Raw genomic sequence first — 21,563 nt, 5'->3', positions numbered from 1 at the left:
CCCCTCACACCTCATTGGCTGGAGTCGGAGCCAATCAGCGGCAAGGGAGGAGCTTCTTTCTGGACCTGCAGAAGGGCGGGGCTCACCGGTGCGCGCAGGGCTGGGTGGGGTCCTGGAGTGGTGGTGGGGGCTGTGCTCCGGAAGGGGAAGAGGATAGTGCGGGGTGGGGTGGTCGGCCAGGGGCCCAGGTAGTCAGGCTCCCCATGGAGACCCCAAGAAAGCATTTCAGATGAGGCTGATGGCAGGCCCCCTGGTGACAGGCAGAGCCCCCTTTGTGGGCACAGAGGAAGGCCCCCTTGTTCCCTGAAGCAGGCCCACCTGCCTTCCCTGCCTGTTCGCTGCTGCAGTACGCTCCCTGCACAACCTTACACTGCGGCCCTGATGCCAGCTGGACAGGATGATCTCACTGCCCTCCCCTCAGCCTTCCCGGTGTGTCTCTGCTTGAGGCTCTGGGTGGGCCTCCCCGTCTGCAAGAGGGGCCATCCCTGGATCAGGGTCAGGCCAGGCTTCAGCGAGGGGCCAGGGGAGAAAGCCAAGACAGTCTCCTGGGGCCGGCAGGAAGCTTCCTGGCTGCAGCCTGGACTCCTTCTGCTTTAGGTCGCTTTCCCTGCCTTCCTGCTCATGTTAAAGCCCCAGAATCTGGTGCCCACACCAGCCTCAGCCGATGGCCAAGGTAGGATACCGTGTGCTGTCCCCTTTCCCAGCATCCCTTGCAGAGTCACTCTCTCTCACTTCCCAAAAGAAGACCAGTGACTCGCTGCCTGGGCCCAGCCATCATGCCTCCCCTCCATCTACTTGCTTGTAGCAAACACATGTTTTTGCAATTCTGGTGGTTTCTAGTCTTTGCTTGCAACAAAATTGAAGGAGGGACTGCAGATTTGTCAGCTGGTAGTCATTAGAAGTCATTTTTACCAGCAGTCACCACACGATTGGGGCAGCTCACTGTCAGAAGGAGGCCACAGTGGACTCAGTGGTCCCTTAGTCATGTGACTGAGGTTTCTCGGGTTTTCATGTTAAACCCCACAATAGGAATGCAACTAATGTCGTACCCTGTCTTTTCTGAGCAATAAGTAATATTCATGCATGAATACACACACTCCTCAAACAAACCTGCCCTCTCTGTTTTTAGGAGAGGCATTTCCAATAAAAATTTACTTTTTATGTTCAACAATTCTTAAAATGTATAATAAATTCACGTTGTTGGTAGCCGTTGCATACTAATAACGATCACGATGACCCAGTCCAGAGGACAAACAACTTTTAACACAAGAAAATGCTTAAAGCTTGACCTTCCAATTTATTTACCTAGTTCTGTGTAATAAGGGAATCAAAATACTTCCAAACTGAAAATAAATGAGGATACAATTCTGCTGGGTGGAATGGACACATACACTCGGAGAGAAGGCGCCGTGTGGAAAGTCAGGCGTTAGGGAAGAGGCTGTCTGTGAAGGTTTCCCAACTGTGCGTACCCTTTGTTATTTAAATAAGATGTTTAAAATGTCATTGATGTCTCTTTTTTTTTCCTTGATTGGCTGTTTTTTTTTTTATTATTAACAGAATTTATTTTTAGAGTAGTCTTGGGTTTACGGAAAAACGGAGCAGAAAGCAAACATCCCAAATATTGCTGCCCCTCCAGTTCCCCTGTCACTACCACCTTTATTGGTGTGATGCACTTGTCACAATGGATGAGCCGACATCGATGCATTATTGTTAACTAAAGTCCACAGCTTCCCTCTTGGTGGTGTATGTTGTGTGGTTGGGAATAACGTATGACATCATGAACCCCCCACTGTCGTATCCTACAGAGCAGTGTCACTGCCCTAAGAGTCTTCTGTGCTCCGCCAGGCCATCCCTTCTGCCAACCCCGGGCAGCCACTGATCTTTTCCTGTCTCCACAGTCTTGCCTCTTCCAGAACGTCATATGGTTGGAACCACAGTCCAGAGTCTTTCAGATTGGCTTCTTTACTTGCAATATGCACTAAAGTTTCCTCCAGGTCTTTTCATGGCTTGACAGCTCACTTCTCTTTAACACTGAATAATATTCCCTCCTCTGGATGCACACAGTTTGTTTGTCTCTTCACTTTGTGAAGGACATTTCAGTTTCTTCCAAGTCTGGGCAATAAAGCTGTTATAAACATCCGCGTGCAGATTTGTGTGTAGAGATAAGTTTTCAATCCTTTGGGTAAATACCAAGGAGCATGAAGGCTGGATCGTACGTTAGGAGCGTGTTCCACTTTGTGAACAAACGCCGATCTGTCTCGCAAAGTGGCTGTACCGTTCTGCGTTCCCATCAGCGGGAACAAGCGTTCCTGCGGCTCCACGCCCTCTCCGGCACTTGGCGTCGCCGGCGTTCTGGATTTGGACCATTCTAATAGGTGTGTAGTGGTATCTCCTTGTTGTTTTAATTTGCATTTCCCTCAGGACGTGTGGTGCAGAGGGTCTTTTCATGTGCTTATTTGCCATCTGTGTATCTTCTTTGGTGAGGTGTCTGTTCAGATCTTTTGCCCATTTTTTATTTGGGTTGTTGGTTTTCTTACTGTTGAGTTTTAAGCATTCTTTGTATTTTTTGGATTACAACCCTGTATCAGATGTGTGTTCTGCACATATTTTCTCCCAGTCTGTGGCTTGTATTCTCATTCTCTTAATAGTGTCTTTCACAGAGCAGAAGTTTTAAATTTTAATGAAGTCCAACTTATCAAATTTTTCTTTCACGGATCACGCTTTTGGTCTGTATTTCAAAGCTTACTGTTTCAGTTAGGTTGCTGTGTGAAAATGCAGGTGTTAAAGAAGAGTTTATTCGTGCATTTTTATGCGGATAATGTATTGAATCGCAATAGGGTCTAGGCACCGGCCGCTCCTTTATTACAAAACATCCATATTTACAGAAGGTCAGATTTTATATTCTTGGCAAGTATTTAAACTTCTGTTGAAGATTTTTAGCTACAACAGAAACATGTTTGAGGGGTCCACGGTCACTCAGAATTCCTTTTAAAGACCAGTAAGTCTGCAGTGGCCACCGGCCTGGACCCCCAAGCTACACTGGCCTGGTGGGACCCCAGCTCCACCAAAAAGCAGCCTGTGACATTCCAGAACCCAAGCTCCCTGGGCCCCGGGGTCCTCAGGCCGTCGGGGCTGGTGGCAAGACCCACCTCCCAGGTGGTGGTAAGGGCCGCGTGGAACGGGCAGGGGAAGCTCCCCGCACCTGGCCAGGGCTCCAGATGGCAGCTCCCATTGGGTGTTGGGGGAAAGGACGGCCCTTTATTGCAGCCGAGGCAGCACGGTTCAGGGATGCCTTTGACAGACATTCAGAAGCTGCGTCTTGGTCAAGACCCTAAGCTGGGAGCTGTGGGGCTTGAGTGAGAAAGCAGATGGGGTGCAGCCTTTTAGGGCTCCTCATCCAGAGGAAGGACCAGCATTTGCAGAAGTGATGGAAATTGCAGTTGGAGACAACTGGGCAGTATGGGGCTGCTTACCTAAGAGGACCCAAGTGCAAGTCGGAAAGCTTGGGTGCTGGCCCCAGCTTTGCCACCGTGCACCCTCGGGCAGAGCACATCCTTCTTGGTGGGTGTGGGTTGGGGGACTACATGCTGGCAGGGAGCTGGCTTCACCCCAGGAGGCTGCAACACCAGGATGAAGGTGAGGTGGCTCCTTTGAAGTGAACTGGACCCCGGCCTCTGTCGAACCTGGCACCGCAGAGGCTGCACAGGGGCCCCTGATTCTCACCTCCACCGCTGTCTGCTGCTGCGGCCCCTCCTGCTCTGCGCCCTCCTGCAGCCTTGGCACTGACCTGCCCATGACCTGGTTTCCTTTGGGTGAGTCCTGCCTTGTGGGCCAGAATGCACACATCTGGGCGGCGATGAGACTCTTCTCCTTAAACGTCACCTTGCGGTGCCCAGGAGTTGTGACTGGGCCATTTCCAATGTGAGAAACCAGTCCATGGGAGGCAAGAGGGAGACTAGCGGGTGAGGGAGAAGTATGGGCACCCACCTGTGTGGCCGTGCCACCTGCCAGAGCCTCAGTCCCTCTACCTGTCAGACGGGGGGTTCCGGTAGCATGTGCCTGGCAGACAGCTGAGCATTAAGTGGGGAAATGCAGAGGTCCCGCTCAGCCAGTGCCTGCCCCTGGCTACTGTCATGACTCACCATGGCTACCAGATGGCCACACTGGCCTGGTTGTCGGGCTGACCCAGTCACAGCACACGAAGCAGCCCTGACTCTGCCGGCTCCTTCCTCTCCACCAGCCGCAGCTCTCACACTGGGACGAGGGAGCCTTCACACTGCCACAGGGATCGGAGCGTGGTCTCTGATGACTAGTTTTATTCTCGGGGTTTTGGGGTCTGTCGTCTCTCCAGTGGTTTTCAGTATCCCGCTGAAATCGGCAACATTGCTATTGGTAATTTAACACCAACAACGGAGACAATGATGTACTGTTTGCAGGGGGTCAAGTTGGAAGGGACCCCAGGCCCAGGTTGGGTCCAGCTAATGCTAATGCTCCGTGTGAATTCGGTGGTGGTTTGGGGCTGAGAGCCCCCTAGGCTGGCTTCAGGGCCGTCTGCTGCTCAGTCGCCCCACCTGGCCCACTTTTTGCATTTAATGTCTCTGAAATCCAGAGGCATTTTTAGAATTATAACGGGGAGCGTGTTCTCCTTTCTTAGTGGCACATCAAATAACAGTGCCTTGTAAATTCAATGGTGCCTCTGAGTCCACGAGGCTAGGAAGTCGCTGTCGATAATATTGGTGCATAAAGTCTGTGGCCTCTAGCAACATGTCTGATGCTTTTAGATCCACGTTCCTCTCTGGATCAGGACCCCCTGCCCTTGCGCAACGACTGGACTGAGGCCACATCTGAGCACGTTCTGCATGCCAGGGAACGCAGGTAGCTGCCAGACATTTGCGTTACAATTAAATCATTCACCACACCCCTCATATCCACAAAGAGAGGGGCCCAGGAGGTCAGGGGACTGGCTGGGGCCGCGCAGCAAGTTGGTGACCCAGCTAACCAGGCCCTGGCCCATGCCCCCGGGGGTGGCCACAGGAGGATGGGGGGGCCATCCTCCCCCTCCCAGGGGCCCACCTTCCTCTTTCCCTGACTTCCTCTGCTGGGCTCCGCTTGGGTGAGCAGAACTCAGTCAAGGAAAGGGACAGGGCTGGGGAGAAACAGGCCCGGGGAGCAAACCCGGAAGGAGAAGGACGTTTTTTGGCACGTTGCTTTATTTTTATACTCGAGAACTGGGGACCTTGGACCTTCACATGCAGATTTATGCTAAATGAGATGCAAATCAGGGCCCTGCTCTTCAGAAGTTCTGGCCCCCTGTCTCCTAAGACCGCGGGACCCCAGCTGGTCTCTAAGAAATGAAGCGTGTGCGGGTTGGGAGAGCAAGGAGGGAAAAGGGACCGATTTTACTAAAATTGTACTAACCGATTGTACCAATCAGGCAAACGCATGAGACAAGCCACAAAGCGCTTTAGGGAAAGAGGCGCCGTGGTGCGGTGCGCGGCGGGCGAGGGCCGCAGGGGGAGGGGAGCGGAGGGTGCGCGAAGGCGGGCAGTCCCCGCAGGTGACAGGTTTAGCGGTATGCAAATGAATGCAAAGCGCATGCAAATGCACCGGGCGGGCGCCCGCCGGGTGGGTGCGGGACCCGGAGGCCGCGGCAGCGAGCGGGCGGGCGGGCGGGGGGAGGGCGCCCCCTGCCGGCCGAGCGCGGAGACGCCCCGGTCCTTCCCGGCCCCCGCGGGCGGGGGGCGCGGCGGGGGGCGAGGGGGACGGGGGGAGGGGCGCGTGCCGCTCGCCTCCCGCCCGACGACCGGGCCGTGGCTCCCAAAGCTGCGAGCGGGCGGCCCCGCTGCTCCGAGGTGTGTGTGCGCGGCGGCGCGCTCGCTCCAGGCCCCCCACCCGCCGCCCTGAGCTAGGCTGCGGAGCCGGCGGGGTGGGCGCGGCCGAGGGATCAGCCAGGCACTGCCCCCCGTCCCCACCACGGCCGCCCGCGCTCCGCACACACTCCGCGCTCCCCTTGCGGGCACCCCCATAAAGAGCAGCGCGCATCCCCTCTCCACGGCCCCCCGCGCCCTACATTCCCCCCGCATCCCGCGCGCCGCACACTCACCCCGCTCACACCCGCCCCCGCGCCCCGGCCGAGATCGCAGGTCCGCCCGGGCTCCGCGGTCGCCCAGTGGCGGGGACGGCGGGGGTGGCTCTCGAGTCGGGTGGCGGCGGGCGGAGCCCCTCTCCCGCGCCAGCCCCGCACCGAGCAGGGCCCTCTCCGGCGGCCGGCGCCCCGGGGCGGAGCCGAGCGCGATGGGCGCCGGGCGGGAGGCAGGTGGCGCAGCGGCGGCGGCGGGGGGCAGGAGGCGGAGGCGGAGCGCGCGGGGCGGGGGCCGCGGGGCCCCGTGAGACGCTCGGGCGAGCGTGCGGCAGCCGGAGCCCGGCGCCCGGGAGCCAAAGGCGCGGCGGCTGGACCGCGCGCGGGCCGCGGAGCCGGAGACCGCCCGGGGCGGCGTGCGCGCTTTGTTCCCGCGCGGGCGGCCGGAGCGAGCGGCCGGAGCGAGCCCGGGCATGGCCCAGGCGGCCGCCCCGCGCGCCCCGGCCCCGCCGCGCGCCTGAGCCTGGCGCGGCGCGAGAGGACAGCGCGCGGATCGCCCCCAAGTTACGGAGGCGGGGACCGAGTTCGAAGGAGAAGCCACTTCAGAAGCCCGGTCGCGAGAGTGTGATCGCCCCCCGTCCGCGGGACCTCCGGACCGTAAGTGTCCCGCGCGCCCCGCGCGCCGCCGCTGCTGTCACCCGACTTCTCCCGCGGCTGGCGTCCCGGGGGTCCCCCTGCAGTTGCGCCGAGGGCACGGGCCGCCCCGGGCACCCCCTCCCCACTTTGCAAAGTTGGAGCCCACGGCGGGGTAAGGCCTGCCTACTCAGCGTCCACCCACTTGGGCCGAATGCCCCCCCTCCAGATGAGCCGAGAGCTTGACCTGCCCGGGGGTGTGGTCAAACTTAAGGTGGGACTGCGCTCTGGAGGCCTGCAGGCTACCCTAGGGTGCCTGGGCTTCCTGACAAAGGCCCTGGACCGGGTGAGAGAGAGCTGTGGGGGCTCAGATGACCACCCTGGGAGAGATGGAGGGGCTGGTGGCCTGGCTGGGGAGGAGGGCCAGTGCTCCCCTCTACCCTTCCCCTCTTGTTTGGGTCCCTGGTCCTCCCACTGAGCGGAGCGGCAGTTCCCAGTTAAACGGTCCTGGGGTGAAGTCTGCCCAGAGACCTCCAGGCCCTGCCCACTCCCAGGGGTGGGGAGAGGGGCTTGGGCCACCCTCCCCGGTGTCCTGACAGCCCGCGGTGCCTGGGGCGCAGCCCTGTGGCAGCGATTATGTTCACACCCTTTGGGAACCGTCCATCTGTGTGTTGGGCAGGCCGGGAGCCAGGCTGTGGGAACGGCGGGAGGGAGGTGCGAGCCAACGTGGAGGGACAGATGGCTGCAAATTCAGCCCTAGACGAGCTTACGTGGAGCAGAAGGCAGCGGGGCTGGTGGCAAGCCACACTCGGAGCCGCTGGGCTCTGAACACACAGCCCCAGGCTGTCCCTCCTTCCTGGCCCCTGGGAACTGTGGGTGTGCTGGGCCCCGTAGCTGCAGAGGAGGGGGAGACCCCTGTAAGTGTGGACCCCTGTGTACCTCCCCGGAAAACTGTATTCCCCACCATTTGGGCTGAGGCGGACTGACTTCAGACCTGTTCCAGAGAGCGGGGAGAAAAGTATTTCCTTTGAGACAGAGACCTCGTGCCCCTGTGGGGGGCGGTCTGGTGACTGTCAGGCCCCGTCTTTGACCCTGTGGCCAGGATGCCGCTTCATTATGTGGAACTGGGCGTGCATTTCCTCCACTGGACCCGGAAACAGGAGGTTCCTAGGCGCCGCTCTCGGAGGACGGGGGTTGGCTGGGGACAAAGGAGGGCAGCTATTCTGTGTCCCAGCATTGCTCTTACAAGTTGCTGCGAGGTTTGAGAAACTTCTGGAGGTTGGGACCCCAAGGGGAGTCCTGGGCCGGGCCCCGGATGTGAGGTGGCCCCTGGCGTCCTTTCCCTGGGGGGGTGGGGGCAGGAAGGCCCTGTCCACAGTTCCTGGACTTGTTCTTAGAGAGCTGGTGCTGTGACATGCACTGGGCGTGCTGGCATTTGCCCCACCCCACCCGCCTTCTGTCCTGGGGGTTGGGGAGGACAGAAAACTCAGCTGGGCCCAGGGGGGCAGAGGGTTCTGCTCTGTGTAGCCGACAAGCCCAGCCTGAACAGCCTCGCTGTGTGGGGCTGTGCTGCCAGGCCACCCTTGTACGTTGAAAAGGAAACAGAAGAAAAGCTTGAGCAGTAGGAACAGATGTGGCATTCCCTGCTCCCCGAGAGCCAGACAGACGCAGGGCGGGAGGAGACTATCGCATTAGGACCAATTTTCTGGCAGAATCCCTCTCTCTTGAGGTGCCTTCATCGACAAGTGATGGGGGAGGGGACGGTGACGTGCGTGGTGCCCGGTCACTCACAAGCCCGTCCAAGGCTGGTGAGCCGGAGGGTTTCAGCCTGACTTCTCCCTCCAGGACCTGGGGCTGCCTCAGGTCCACAAGCTCTTCTTCTGTCACCGGGTTATCCGCGAAATTGGGTTGCCACCTCCAGGAAATCTCTCTGATTTGGCTCCACATATTTTCATTGCTGCATGACTGGAAGAAATTAATTTCCTTCCTACGCAAGGATCTGGAGACGCTATCGGGCTGGGTCGCTAATCCGTAAGATCCAAGCCAGCGGGGCAACCATGGCAGAGGGAGGGCCCCTGGAGCCGCTGCCCAGGGGACAGGGGAAGGTGGGGTCTGGGCAGGGCGTTTCCCCACCACCTTCTGGACCCATCCTCATGGGCTCTGGGCCCTCGTGGGCTCCGTGTCCTCGTGGGCTCTGGGTCAGCCTCCCTGCCCTGCTGCAGGTTGAGTTCTGGGTTGTCTGATTGATGCTCAGCCTCCTGCAGCGCCTGGGTGTGCAGGGTAGGGGTTGGATCCCGCTGAGCTGGGTTCCCTCACCGTCAGTATGCACGCCTGTGTGCCTTCAGCATGTGGGCATAGGGAAGAGCTGGCACACAGTGGGTGCTCAATGAGTGGCGCTCCCAGGAAGGGAGCTGGCGTTTCCATGGGGCAACTCTGTCCTGCCCACTCCCTCCGGTGCTCACGCCGCTCGCTGCCCTGCTCTCGCCAGCCGGTGTGTCCCTCTCCTGCCCACGGCAGCCCGAGCGTCAGCCCTCACACTCGCCCTCCGAGTCTGCGGGACGGCCTGCGAGGGTGCTGGAAATTTCCCTTTTTCACAGATGCCTGTTAGGCTCCTGACGGAGCCAGGGTCTGACTGCCGGCCCCTCTCCTTCCCCACACGGCGTCTGGGTGTCTCCAACAGACTGCAGCCGCCTGGCCTTGGGCTCCGGCCCCCGTGAGTGCACTGGCCCATGGCCCTCGTCCTTGGCCAGCCTGTCAGCGTTCCTCCCACGCCTGCAGGGGCTGGTGCTGACTGCTCAGTGCAGGAAAGGGGTTAATGCCCAGATGTTCGCACCCTCACCTGACATGGCCTCAGGCACGTGGGCACGACCATAACTGATATCAGAGATGCCACCTGGGGTCAGGGGCCACCTGGGGTCAGGGATGGGGCAGGAATACTTCTGCCCTGTGTGGGTCACAGAGACCCCATCCCAGTTCTTCCCAGATCTCTTTCAGCTCTGGCCAGCCCCATCTCTCCTCTCATCCCCCTGGGAGGGAGGTTCTGGTCATTCAAGGCCCCAAGGGAAGCCACTGGACATTGTCTGGCTATTATAATGGGGTGTCCACATGTGGCATCGCTGTTGGGCAGCTGGTGTCACCTCCTAGGCTGGCCACAGGCCTGGGGCGGGCAGTGGGGTCCTGAACTCTGTAACATGTAAATGCGTGAGTGTGGCCTTGCCGTGATGGCACTCACTGGACAAAACTGGCCCCAGAAAGTGTTTGTCATCGACTGCTCATTCACGGGGCAGAGAGTGACCGGACCCCTATGTCGGGCTGGCAGGGGTGGAGTGATCATAACGCGGGCTGTGCCAGGCTTCCCCTCCTTCGCCTCACAGCAGCCCTGAGGCGGGTACCTGACTGTCCCAGTTTCCGGATGGGCAAGCTGAAGCCCAGAGAGGGTCCGCTACTTCACACTGTGCTCCCCCTGTAACACAGCGGGTGGACAGGCCCCTGCAGCTTCCCGCCGAGGTCTGATTCCCGAGGGCCATCGTGGGGCCCTGGGCACGTGCTTACTCGGAGCCCCCGCAGATTCCACATGCGTCCACAACCGGGGCCACTGCGGCCGAGGGAGGGGCGGGAGGAGACTGCAAGCTCGTGATTAGCAGGTGTCCACCTGGGGCACGGCCTTTGAGGGCCAGGGCTCACTGGGGGCAGTTCAGAGGGTTCACTGAAGCTCCTTGTCTCAGCCCGGTCACAGCTCCTGGGAGACCAGGTCTCCAAGGTCCCTGCCAGGCTAGGCGGGCACCACACTGTGTATTCCAAGAAGTCCGTGCCAGGGCTGTCTGAGCCGGTGAACCACACCTCCACGTCCTTTCCTGGGGTCGTGTCCCCACACCTCGGGGCAAAACAGGCAGGGCTGATTCCACCCCCTGGCTCCCCGAGGCTGGGGCCTGCCTTTATACGGGGCCTGGATGGGGCCGTGCCGAGGCCGAGGCTGCAGGAGATGATCCGGCCCCCAAGCACCTCTGAGGGCCGCCTTTAGCCAAGAATGCAAATGCAGGCAAGCTCTGGAGACGAATTCCTGGAGTGGAAACCGCCCTCGAGCATCAGTGGAAAGACCTAGGCAGAGACCTGGCGTTCAGGATGGAAACTCGCAGTGATGAAAGCGATAAATAATTGGTTCCTGGTTCCCACTTCTGAGTTCACGGCTCCACCGGGCGTGGGGCGCGCGGCCGAGCTGGAGCCTCAGACGGTCCAGAGTGTGCTTCCCGCCTGCGCCGTTTGCAGCAGTTTCCTGCTGCAATAAAACAGAAGTTAAGACTTCTGCTTTTTGTAATTCGTGGGACCTCACGGTGAGCCAGATGTCACTGGGAAGGGAAACAAAGATGCATTTGGCCGTAATGGGGCCGAGGCGCCAACAGCCGTGCTCTGCTGCTCGCCTGCACGCTCTGGGCCGCCTCCATCAGCCCCGTTCACTGTCCTCACAGCCTCCTGGAGTCTGGGCTGCCCGGAGCCGCCAGGCTGCCCTGAGGCCAGGAGCATGGTGGACGTGGCAGGAGGTTTGGGGAGGATGTCCGGGCAGTGGGGCATTCTTCTGTTTACTGGGCAGAGAAAAGTCCACAGAGGGCAGGGCAGGAGGAGGACAGGGCGGGAGACACTCTCGACTTGCCAGGGGCAGGTCAGGAGGGCTCCTTCTGCACCCTGATGACCCTGGGCAGCGTTCGGGACTCACAAGGACGTCCTCGCCTGGTGGTCCTGACCCAGGAGCACCCCAGAAGGCCAGGGGAAGCCCAGCCGGGAAAGGAAAGCCCTCCTTCCGGCAGCCTCAGGCCCCTCTTACAGGTGGGGAGGGGAGGAATGGAGAGGCGACAAGGGTCTTCAGGACCAGAGGAGGCCACAGCCCTACTCGGGCAGCCCCTGTCCCACTCACTGAGGCAGGGAGAGGTGAATGGGCAGCACGGCGGCTTCTCTGAGCCCCACTGCTTGGATTCAAATCCAGATTCCCACCCAGGGGCTGTGTGACCATCAGCAAATCACTCACCCTCTCTGTGTCTCAAGTTTCAAATGCAGTCACAGGGCTGCTCCCTCTTCAGGCTGTGATGAGGTGTGAAAGATCTGTGCGTGTCTGGCCTGTGGTGTGCACTTGTTCCTTCCTGGCTGGTACCTGTGGCTGTCAACATCCCCTCTCTGGGGGGACTCCCGTGCCGTCCTGGGGCTCGCTGGTGGGTGTGGGCATCAGGCAGCTCTGCACTCACGCCACTCAGCCAGCCCTGTGTGGGTGCTCATTCTCCCTGCGCCTGTGTCCTCCTGTGCCCACCAAGGTGATGCGGAGTGGCAGGCCACGGCCTCCAGCACGGCCCAGGCCCCATGCCTGCTCGCTCTCCTCCCCACGCGTGGGACATGGCGAGCTCAGAGCCGAGACCTGGGCTGTGTGCACCATGCCACCTGGGGACACGAGCTCCATAGCCCTGCCTTTTCATGGCGGGGAAACTGAGGCTGGGGTCATCACGTCCCATAGCTTCGTGGTGTCAGAGGTTGGATTCCAGCTCGGGAACCCAGGTCCTCTGGCTGCAGAGTATCTGTGTTTCTGCCACACCGTTGTCCGCAAACAGCTGTTGGTGACATCTCCCCGGGCCTTGGGGTTCCGTGGCCCTGCCTCTTCCCTCGGCCACCCCCGAGTCCCCATAGCCTCTCTGGGCCCAGCCTGGACGCGACAGCACCATAAGCACAGGGTCCCTCCTCCGCACCTGAGAAGTGAGGACAGGGCACAACCACCCCGGGCAGAGGGCATCAGTAGGCAGCTGAGCCTGGCAGTGCCCCGGACGGGGGGGAGGTGGCATCTGACCTCTGAGGCACCAGGCTCTGCAGCATCACGGACATCGACAGCAGTGTGGCCGGGGACCTGGCCGGGTGGCCCTCTGCTATCTTAGGGACCGTGTCTCTGACATCCAGGGCACACTGTCCATTCACTCATGGACACGGTGGTGCTCGCCCCTCCAGGCTTCCGTCCTCTGGCAGGGGACAGGAGTGACCTTGCCTCGCCATGCCCCTCGGAAAGTTGGGGTCCTGTCTGTCACGTGCCTCGGGGCACGGATGGGACGACACCACAGACGTTGCTGCTTCCTGCCTTTTACACGGGAAGATCGCCTCTCCTGACGGCTCAGCGTCGGGGTCTGGGCTGGGACCCTCCACGTGGCCCGCTTATCCCCCCGCCTGCTCTTTGCCAAGATAACTCACCTCGGCCCCTGGGGGCAGAGGGAGAGACAATGCACTGGGGGATCCAGGAAGTCTGGAAGTTTCCTTTGCTTGTTTCGCATGATCTGAACAGCTGTCAGCGGGTGCGACTTCCCACGCGCGCCTCTGGGGCCTCCAAGGCCGCGTCCTGTAGGAGCTGTTCTGAATCGAGGCTCCTCTCAAGAAACCTCGGCTCACACAACCCGGTGTGCCCGGGACCGGGCCCGGCACCTGCGAGCTAAGCAGACGTGGCCGGGACTGACCACAGGGACAGGATGCCGGTCACGCGTGTCGAGTCAGAATGTGGCCCCGTTGAAAACAAGGAAAAGAAACTGGCGCAATTTTAGTAGTTTATTTTATTTAACTCAATATATCCAAAATGTTGTCATTTCAGCGTGCAATTGATTTTTTAAAACATTGAGATCTTCTATCTGTTACAGACTTTGAAGTCAGCGTCATCTTATACTTGCTGCGTGTCTCAGTTCTGGCCAGCCGCCTTGGCTTGTGGCTGCCACCTTGGGCAGAGCGGGGCAGAGGGCCCAGGGACTGCCTGGTGACCGGTCCGGTGAGGGCGGCTGTGCTGGCCCTGGGGACACAGGCACGTGGCGCTGTGAGGTGTGAGTCCGGGACGGCCCCATGGAGGTGACAAACAACACAAACAGGAGGGAGGGGCACTGGGTGGGGCCGGGTGGCTGGAGCCAACACGGGAGGACCGTGGGGCACAATGGACGTGGAGGGGACTCAGGCCTTTGTCCCTGGAGTCTCAGAGGCCCAGGGAAGCCCCCTGACTGTGCTGGGTGGGGTGGGGGCTGGTCAGATTTACGTTTTGAGAAGGTTGCCCTAGGGTGACAGAAGGTGAGGAGGCAGGGCCATGAGGGGGTGATGTCCAGACGCGGGCACTGGGAGGGCAGGCAGCGGGGACGGGTGCCAAGGAGGCGTCCAGGGTGGGCCTGAGTCCTGGTCAGTCTCTGGACGCTGTGCCGTCCAGGAGAACTGCACCTTCTCCCCTGCCCTGAGCACCGGGGACGGCCGAGAGGCCCCTTCTGTCCCGCAGTCAGTGCCTCGGCCTACCGTCTGGAGCCCAGGCCTCTTTTCCTCAAAAGATGAGCTTCTGGCGGCAGTGATGCTTCCTGTGTGCCCACGAGGAGGGGGGCCGGGCTGCCAGGAGGTCCCTGGATGGGGAGAGGGCCGTCCAGCCGGGGAGCCACTCAGTCCATAGACCATGAAGCTCAGGAGCCCTCATGTGCGAGTGCTTGCGGGTATGTGAGTCTGAAAGAGTGTGTGTGAGTGTCTAACGTGTGTGCGCAGGCATGAAGACAGGCAGAAGGTGGCAGTGGGACCTCAGCTGCCCTGGGGCACTCACAGGGGAGCCCCCTGGCCAGCCTGATGCCCAGATTCTGGGAGCCCCCATGTCCAGAAATGATGACAACTTGTCCCAGCCCAACTGTGCTGCGACCCTGTGGGACTCGGTATAAAATATGACCCGGGGCTTAGGTGGGACCCAGCCAGAAATCAGAACAGACCCGCGGCTGGGAGGCTGAAGTCAGCGTCCACGGAGGGGACCAGCGAAGGCCTCAGAGATGGGACTTTATGCTCTGGACGCCTGTCACTACCATTAACGTGGACTGTCCCCAGGACGTCTGTCACTACCATTAACATGGACTGTCCCGGGACGCCTGTCACTACCATCTACATGTACTGTCCCAGGATGCCTGTCACTACCATCTTCATGGACTGTCCCCAGGATGTCTGTCACTACCATTAACATGGACTGTCCCAGGATGCCTGTCACTACCATCTTCATGGACTGTCCCAGTTCACCTGTCACTACCATTAACATGGACTGTCCCAGGATGCCTGTCACTACCATCTTCATGGACTGTCTCAGGATGCCTGTCACTACCATCTTCATGGACTGTCTCAGGACGCCTGTCACTACCATTAATGTGGACTGTCCCTGGAACGCCTGTCGCCACCATCTACATGGACTGTCCCAGGATGCCTGTCACTACCATCTTCATGGACTGTCCCAGTTCACCTGTCACTACCATTAACATGGACTGTCCCAGGATGCCTGTCACTACCATCTTCATGGACTGTCTCAGGATGCCTGTCACTACCATCTTCATGGACTGTCCCAGGACGCCTGTCACTCCCATTAACGTGGACTATCCCTGGGATGCCTGTCACGACCATCTACATAGACTATCCCAGTTCACCTGTCACTACCATTAACATGGACTGTCCCCAGGATGTCTGTCACGACCGTGTACGTGGACTGTCCCAGGACACATGTCACGACCATCTACTTGGACCGTCCCAGGATGCCTGTCACTACCATCTTCATGGACTGTCCCCAGGATGTCTGTCACTACCATTAACGTGGACTGTCCCTGGAACGCCTGTCGCCACCATCTACATGGACTGTCCCAGGATGCCTGTCACTACCATCTTCATGGACTGTCCCAGGACGCCTGTCACTACCATTAACATGGACTGCCCCCAGGACGTTTGTCACGACCATATACATGGTCTGTCTCTGTTCACCTGTCCCTGCCGCCTGCACGGACTGGCCCAGGATGCCTGTCACTACCGTCTACACGGACTGGCCCAGGACGCCCATCACTTTGCTCCTGTGTGGATTCCCGTAGGGAGCCTGGCTCTGGGTGTCGGATGCCTGGATCTGAACTTCAGCCCGCGTGAGCCCCTCAGCTTGGTGTGCCGGGTGGCTTCTTGGAGGTCTAGTTTCTTCTCTGTCGCTATGAAACCTCCTTTCAGAATTTCAACAACCGTGGTCATTAAATACCTTGCTGAGGGGCCCGGCATAGCGCCTGGCGCCACCTGGTCGGGTGGACACAACTTCCCTTTCCCAGTCCCAGTCAGAGCTCATACTGGCCCTGGGGCTTTGAGGGTGAGGGGCTGGGCCAGGGGGCAGCCGTGAAGTCCTGGATTTGCTCTGGTTTGACCTCGTGTGTCCCGAGGGCTTCCGTCTGATTCTCAAAGGGGCCGAGACCCCGCCAGGCGCCACCCAGCCCCTTGCCTCTCCTCACATCGCGGAGGCCGTGGTTTATGAGGGTATCGGGCGGACCCTTCCTCAGGGTCCCCCTGGCCCGCTAAGAGCATCCCGTGTGTATGGGGTGTGCTGGAAAGCAGAGGTCTTGGAAACCCCCACGTCCCCAGCCTGTGGGGCCTGGCCTTGCCCTCACCAGCCCCGGGAGAGTGGGGATGGGGTCAGCTGGGGTGCCGCCCACTTGTAGGTGGACAAAGAGCTCGGAGCTGGGAAGAGCGAGGCTGTGGCCCTCCACGTAGCGCTGCCCGCGGGGTGGTCCTTGGCCGCTGAGGGAGGACGGTCAGCCTGGGCCATCACACAGCACGCTTGGCCGGGCGGGGCTCAGGCTCCGTAATCCCCTGTTGTTAGCAGGGCAGAGGCGACGGCAGGGAGGGGTGGGGAGGCCACATCCTGCCTGGCTCAGTCTCTCCATTGGACTTTTTTTAATTGTGGTAAAATACATGGAACATAACATTTACCGTTTTATTCCTGTTTAAGTGTCCAGTTCTGCGGTGTTGAGCGCGTTCACACTCGTGCGAGCATCCCCACCTCCACCTGCAGAACTGTTCCCTCTTCCCCAGGTGAAACTCTGTCCCCATTGGACACTGACTCCCTCCCCCTCCCCGGCCCCTGGCGCCGCCATCCCACTTTCTGTCCCTGTGAACCTGACTCCTCCAGGGCCCTCATATAAGTGGGATCACGCAGGGTTTGTCCTTTTGTGAGGGGCTTATTTTACTCATAGCGTGATGTTCTCAGGGTTCATCTGTGTTGTAGCAGGTGGAAGAGTTTCCTTCCCTTTGAAGGCTGAATAGCATCGCGTTGTGTGCGTGGACCACCTGTCGTTTGTCCGTTGTCCGCTGATGGACGTTTGGGTTCTTTCCACCTTTCGGCTCTTGTGACTCACGCTGCTGTGAACAGGGGTGTGCAAGCATGTCTGCTAGGCCTGCTTCCCGTTCTCTTGGGGATGCACCCGGAAGTGGGATTGCTGGTCAGATGGTGGTTCTATTTTTAATTTTTTGAGGAACTGCCAGACCACCGTTTTAACCATTTTTAAGTGAACAGCTCAGTGGCATTTAGCACACTCACAGTGCTGTGCAACCGTCACCACCATCTAGTTCCCAGACAGCTTCATCACCCCACAAAGAGACCCCACACCATTAGCAGTCACTCCCCACCCCTCCCTCAGCCCCTGGAGACCACCAGTCTGCTTTCTGTCCCCGTGGGTTTACCTGTCCTGGATGTGTCATCTAAATGGCCTCCAACCACACGTGGCCTTTTGTGGCTGGCTCCTGTCGCTCAGCATAGTGTCTTCGAGGTTCGTCCGTGCTGTCGTGTGTCAGTGCGTCACTCCTTGTTGATGACTGAACAATCTTCCGTTGCAGGGATGTGTGCCTTTCGTGCGTCCATCACCAGGCGGTGGGCATCTCGGTTGTTTCCGCCCCTGGCTGGTGGGAGTACTCTGTGAGCAGGCGTAAGCAGGTGTCGGTGTGGTTGTGCATTTTCGGTTCCCTTAGGGCCACACCCGGGAGAGGGACTGCGCGTCATGTGGTCACTGTAGGTTTAACTTGTCCACCGGATTTCGACCATTTCAAGGGATGAATTAACGAGAAGAGCCGCCTGCCCTGGGGGCCCAGGCTTCCAGCGTTGTCACCGGTCCTCCCACACCTGTGAGGGTGGCCACCCCACCGCCTTGTCACAGGTGACCGTGCCACGGCCTGGGGTGGTGAACGCAGTTGCCGCGGCCACCGGCCGGCTGGGACGCCCTCCCGGGCGCCTGGAGAGGGCTGTTTGAACAGCAGTGCCCATCTGCCTGCAAGCTGTCGCTGTATTTGGTTCCACAAACAGTTACTGGATCTCCCTGCCACCTGTTTCTAACCTTCACGGTGTGAACAAGGTTCTGCACCTGGTCTCCCAGCTTCATCCTTACCCCCCACAGGGGAGGCAGACGGGTCCCTTTAAAAGCCAGTCAGATGTGACCCCTCCAGGTACAGAACCAGATTGTCACGGCAGCTTCGAGGCTGCACAAGCCCACCCTCTGAACTGTTCCCTCCCATCCACCTTCCGTGCTGTTTTCCCAAACACGCCAGACACCCTCCCACCTCAGGGCCTTTGCACTGACAGTCTCTCTGCCTGCACTGCTCTCCCCCAACATGGGCGCGGCTGCCACCTTCCCCTCCTCTGGGTCTCGCTCAGAGTTCCTCTCTACAGTGAGCGCCCGCCCTCACTGCCCTCTGTGGCTCAGCGCTCCTACCCTCCCTGTGCGCGTCGCTGACGTCTCCCCACTACAAGGTCAGCCCAAGAGGACTTTTGTCTGTTGTCCCCCTCCCCCCCCGCCGGAGCCCGGGCAAACTCCTGGCACACAGGAGGCCTGGGGGACGGGGAGGAGGCTCACCTGGGGCCTCCCCCACCCCCCTGACAGACGGCGACACCCTCGCCCGGTGCTCGGAGGGGCTGTTTGAACTGCAGTGGCTCCTTGCCTGCAAGCTGTCATGTTTGACTCCACAAACAGTCGTGTCCTCTGAGTCTGCCTTCCAGCCCTGGAGCAGGACCGGCGTCTCGCCTGCACGGCCCCAAGGGAGGCGGCGTGGGGTCTGCCTGGGCGGTCCATCTTCGCTTCTGACCTCGTTCACTCCTGAGCCGACGTTACTGGGGGTCTGCTCAAGGCCGGCCCCTGGGCCATGGTGGCAAACGCGTTCCGTTCGGGGAGGGGAGGGCACGACCCCCAACCAGGTGATCCCGGAGAAGTTGTCCCACAGCCCGGGGGCACGGCACCACTGCATCCTGCACTCTCGAGTGCTCAGGTCGGGGGTTCAGACGTGCCGTCCCGTCTCTGCCTCGTGGTGTTCAGGCCTTGGCCACTGCTCTTGGCCACAGCACCGAGGCTGGCAGGGCGCTGCGACGTCAGCCGAGGCCTGTGGTCTGAAGGAACCGGCAGTGCTCACTCGTCCTTCACACGTCACGGCGCTGGGCTGTTCTTGAGTCAGGCAACGGATGCCACCCTCGAGGGGCTGTGGCTCTGCCTGGAGAGAGGGGACGGTAACGGGACTGTAACAGGGACAGTAATGCAGATGGGCGGCATGTCCTCCCCTGGGGGCGGCGGGGACGGGCTCGGCCGGGCGGTGGTCACTGTCCCGTCAGCTCGAGCTTCTCTGAGGAAGTGACGCTAAGCAAGTGACGTTAAGCTGAGGCCTGGAGGGCACAGCCTGGGTGGCACTGGGGACAGCCCACTGGAGGCCCTGAGCAGGGAGCGCACCCACATCCAAGTCAGGGGGCCTCGCGGGTGGAGAGGTGCAGAGGGGGCCGGCAGCCTGGGGTGGTGTCAGTGCGGAGGCAGGAGGGTCCCATGGTCTGGAGCCGGCTTGGGCTGGCGCCCCCTGCCCAGCTGCCCACCCTCACGGCCACAGGATTGGTTGTCCCTGTGGATGTGCCACATAGAGCTGTGCCTCCCCTGGCCTCGGGCCTCTTGGACGGCAGCCGGCTACAGCCATGGGGAGCCTCCACTCCCGGAGCCCCAGGCACCTGGGTCCTGCTGGTCCACTGGGCCCTGTGGCCGCTGGGCTCATGCTGGCCCATGTGCTTCCCACACCAAGCTCGGGGGTTGGCCGCGGGTCCCCCGTTGAGTGTGATGTGTGGGAACCTCCGCGTCAGGATGTGTCCCTTGCTTGGCCTGGTGACCACAGTGCGGCCAGAGGAGCCGGGGCTGGGGCGGCGCTGCCGAGCGGACAGGCAGAGGGACTGGCCTTTCCTTTCAGGAGCCAGAACAACCCCAACCTGAGCCCCACTCGCCCTGGCCTTTGGCCATCCTGGCTGTCGTGCGTCGACTGCTGCATCGGCTGGCTTGCTGAAGCTCGGGCACCTGTGCTGCCTGGCGCGTCACAGCAGCCCACGCGGCCAGGAGGGGAAACCTGGGCACAGACACTCACGTGGCGGTTGGGGTGAGCAGCCTGTCTCCGCCTGCTCTCCCCCTTAGCGACTTGCCCACTCCCATTGGGTGGCGTGCAAGTGACCCCGGGTGCCCGTCCTGAGGGGCACGCGAGCCAGGTGCAGCTCCGAGAGTCCAATGCCCCGGAGTCTGGTGCCCGGGAAAATGCTCTGCTGGGTTCAGCCTGTGCTACAGGGCTCAGGGAACCAATGGCTGGCAGTGTGGTCGGGCATGTCCCTAACATCTCCCAGCCTCGGTTTCCCTGCTGTCAGATGGCAGATCACCTCCTCCCCCAGCCTCAGAGCCTCTACCTGGATCTGAGGGGCACTTTCCACCGAGCAGGAGGAAGGTCCTCCACCCCACCCCGCAGAAAATCCCCGAGGGCTGTTGACTCAGCAGGCTTACCCCCAGATCTCCTCGAGGTTCCCTGAGACCGTTTGGTGGAATGAGTCAAAACATCCAGAAGGTTCCCGCTCAGGAGGGAGACAGTGGAGCCCAGCTCGCCTCCCCCAGAGCAGCTGCCACCGCGGCTGCACCAGCGCCGGGCCCATCTGCCAGCCTGGCGTCCTCCCAAGGCTTGGGGGAGGGGACCCGGAGGGCTAGAACAGACCCTCTGCTGCTGTGGGCACGGGGTCCGGGAAGTGAGGGCTCCAGGAGGAGGCTACTGCTGTGTGGCCTTGGGCAGGCTCCTGACCTCTCTGTGCCCCTCGAAAGTAGCACAGCAATTCCACCCTGGTGCTGGTGCAGGGCCTGGACGCTCTGAGCCCTGGGCTAGGCCACAGTGAGCACTCACTGACCAGTGGCTTCTAGTTCCTCCCAGGACTGTCCCTCTGCTATAACTGTCCACCCCACGGCCCCTGTCCCCTGGTAGGGGGAGAGCATGATTCTGCCACTTCGGAGGAGAAACGTTCAGGGGGGTGGGACAAGCCCACCCCTCAGGCTCTGGGCAAGGTGACCCTGGGGAATTCATTCGTTCAACGGGCAGTTTCCACACACAGATCATTCACTCAACAGGGGGTCCTTGCTCCAGGTCATTCATTCATTCAAGGGGGTTCCCTGTGTAGTTCGTTCATTCATTCGCACAGAGAGGTTGTCTTTGACCAGCAGTCTCCGCCTCCCGTAAGTGGGTGAGGCCCCCTGCCATCTGGACCATGGGGCTGCAGGGCAGCCAGCAAGGTGTACCTCCGCCCTCAAGGACAGGCCTTGGGGACCAATTCTGCTTCCTGGCTGCCCCTCGGAGAGCCTCCCACATGGGGACGGGCTCTTCTGGTCAGGACCCCCCATGGGCCCAGCGGTGCCCACATGCTGTAGGGAGCCCCACCCTTTAGTGACCTTGCTGCTGTCAGATGCGTTTTTTCGCTCAAATTGCTTAGAAGACCCCAGACACACAGCCCAGACCCTTGCAATGGCTGGTGGGTGTCGGAGGACACGTGTGTTACAGAAGGGCAGACAGAGGCCTCCCCACCGGGCTGAGGTCCGAGGAGCAAGCTCCCCAGCATGTGCAGGGCGGGCCTGACCAACGCCGCGCCGGCCCCCAGAGGCTCAGGAAATGCCAGGCTACAAGCAGGAGTTCAGCCTGGCAGCCAGGCTGGAAGGGGAGGCAGGCGGGGAGCAGGGGGCAGAGAGACCTCCAGGAAAGCCCTGGAGTCCTCAGGCCCAGGCTGCGA

General features: G+C 60.5%; 1 protein-coding gene across 3 annotated transcripts in view; it reads left to right on the top strand.

Moving 5' to 3' along the window:
• Positions 1 to 21,563, top strand: part of CBFA2T3 (CBFA2/RUNX1 partner transcriptional co-repressor 3) — an 89,457-nt gene that overhangs the window by 25,070 nt on the left and 42,824 nt on the right. Inside the window, exon 1 of one of the 3 annotated variants that reach the window (XM_070500385.1) lies at positions 6,603 to 6,736. The exons of the other annotated variants lie outside the window; for them this stretch is intronic. The gene's annotated coding sequence lies outside the window, so the exon portion shown is untranslated. Of the gene's footprint in view, positions 1 to 6,602; positions 6,737 to 21,563 lie in introns of those variants that run through there. 3 annotated transcript variants of the gene reach the window in all.

The sequence above is a fragment of the Equus asinus genome, chromosome 28 (assembly GCF_041296235.1).
Source record: "Equus asinus isolate D_3611 breed Donkey chromosome 28, EquAss-T2T_v2, whole genome shotgun sequence".
NCBI lineage: Eukaryota > Metazoa > Chordata > Mammalia > Perissodactyla > Equidae > Equus > Equus asinus.
This window is presented reverse-complemented; position numbering and strand designations above follow the sequence as displayed.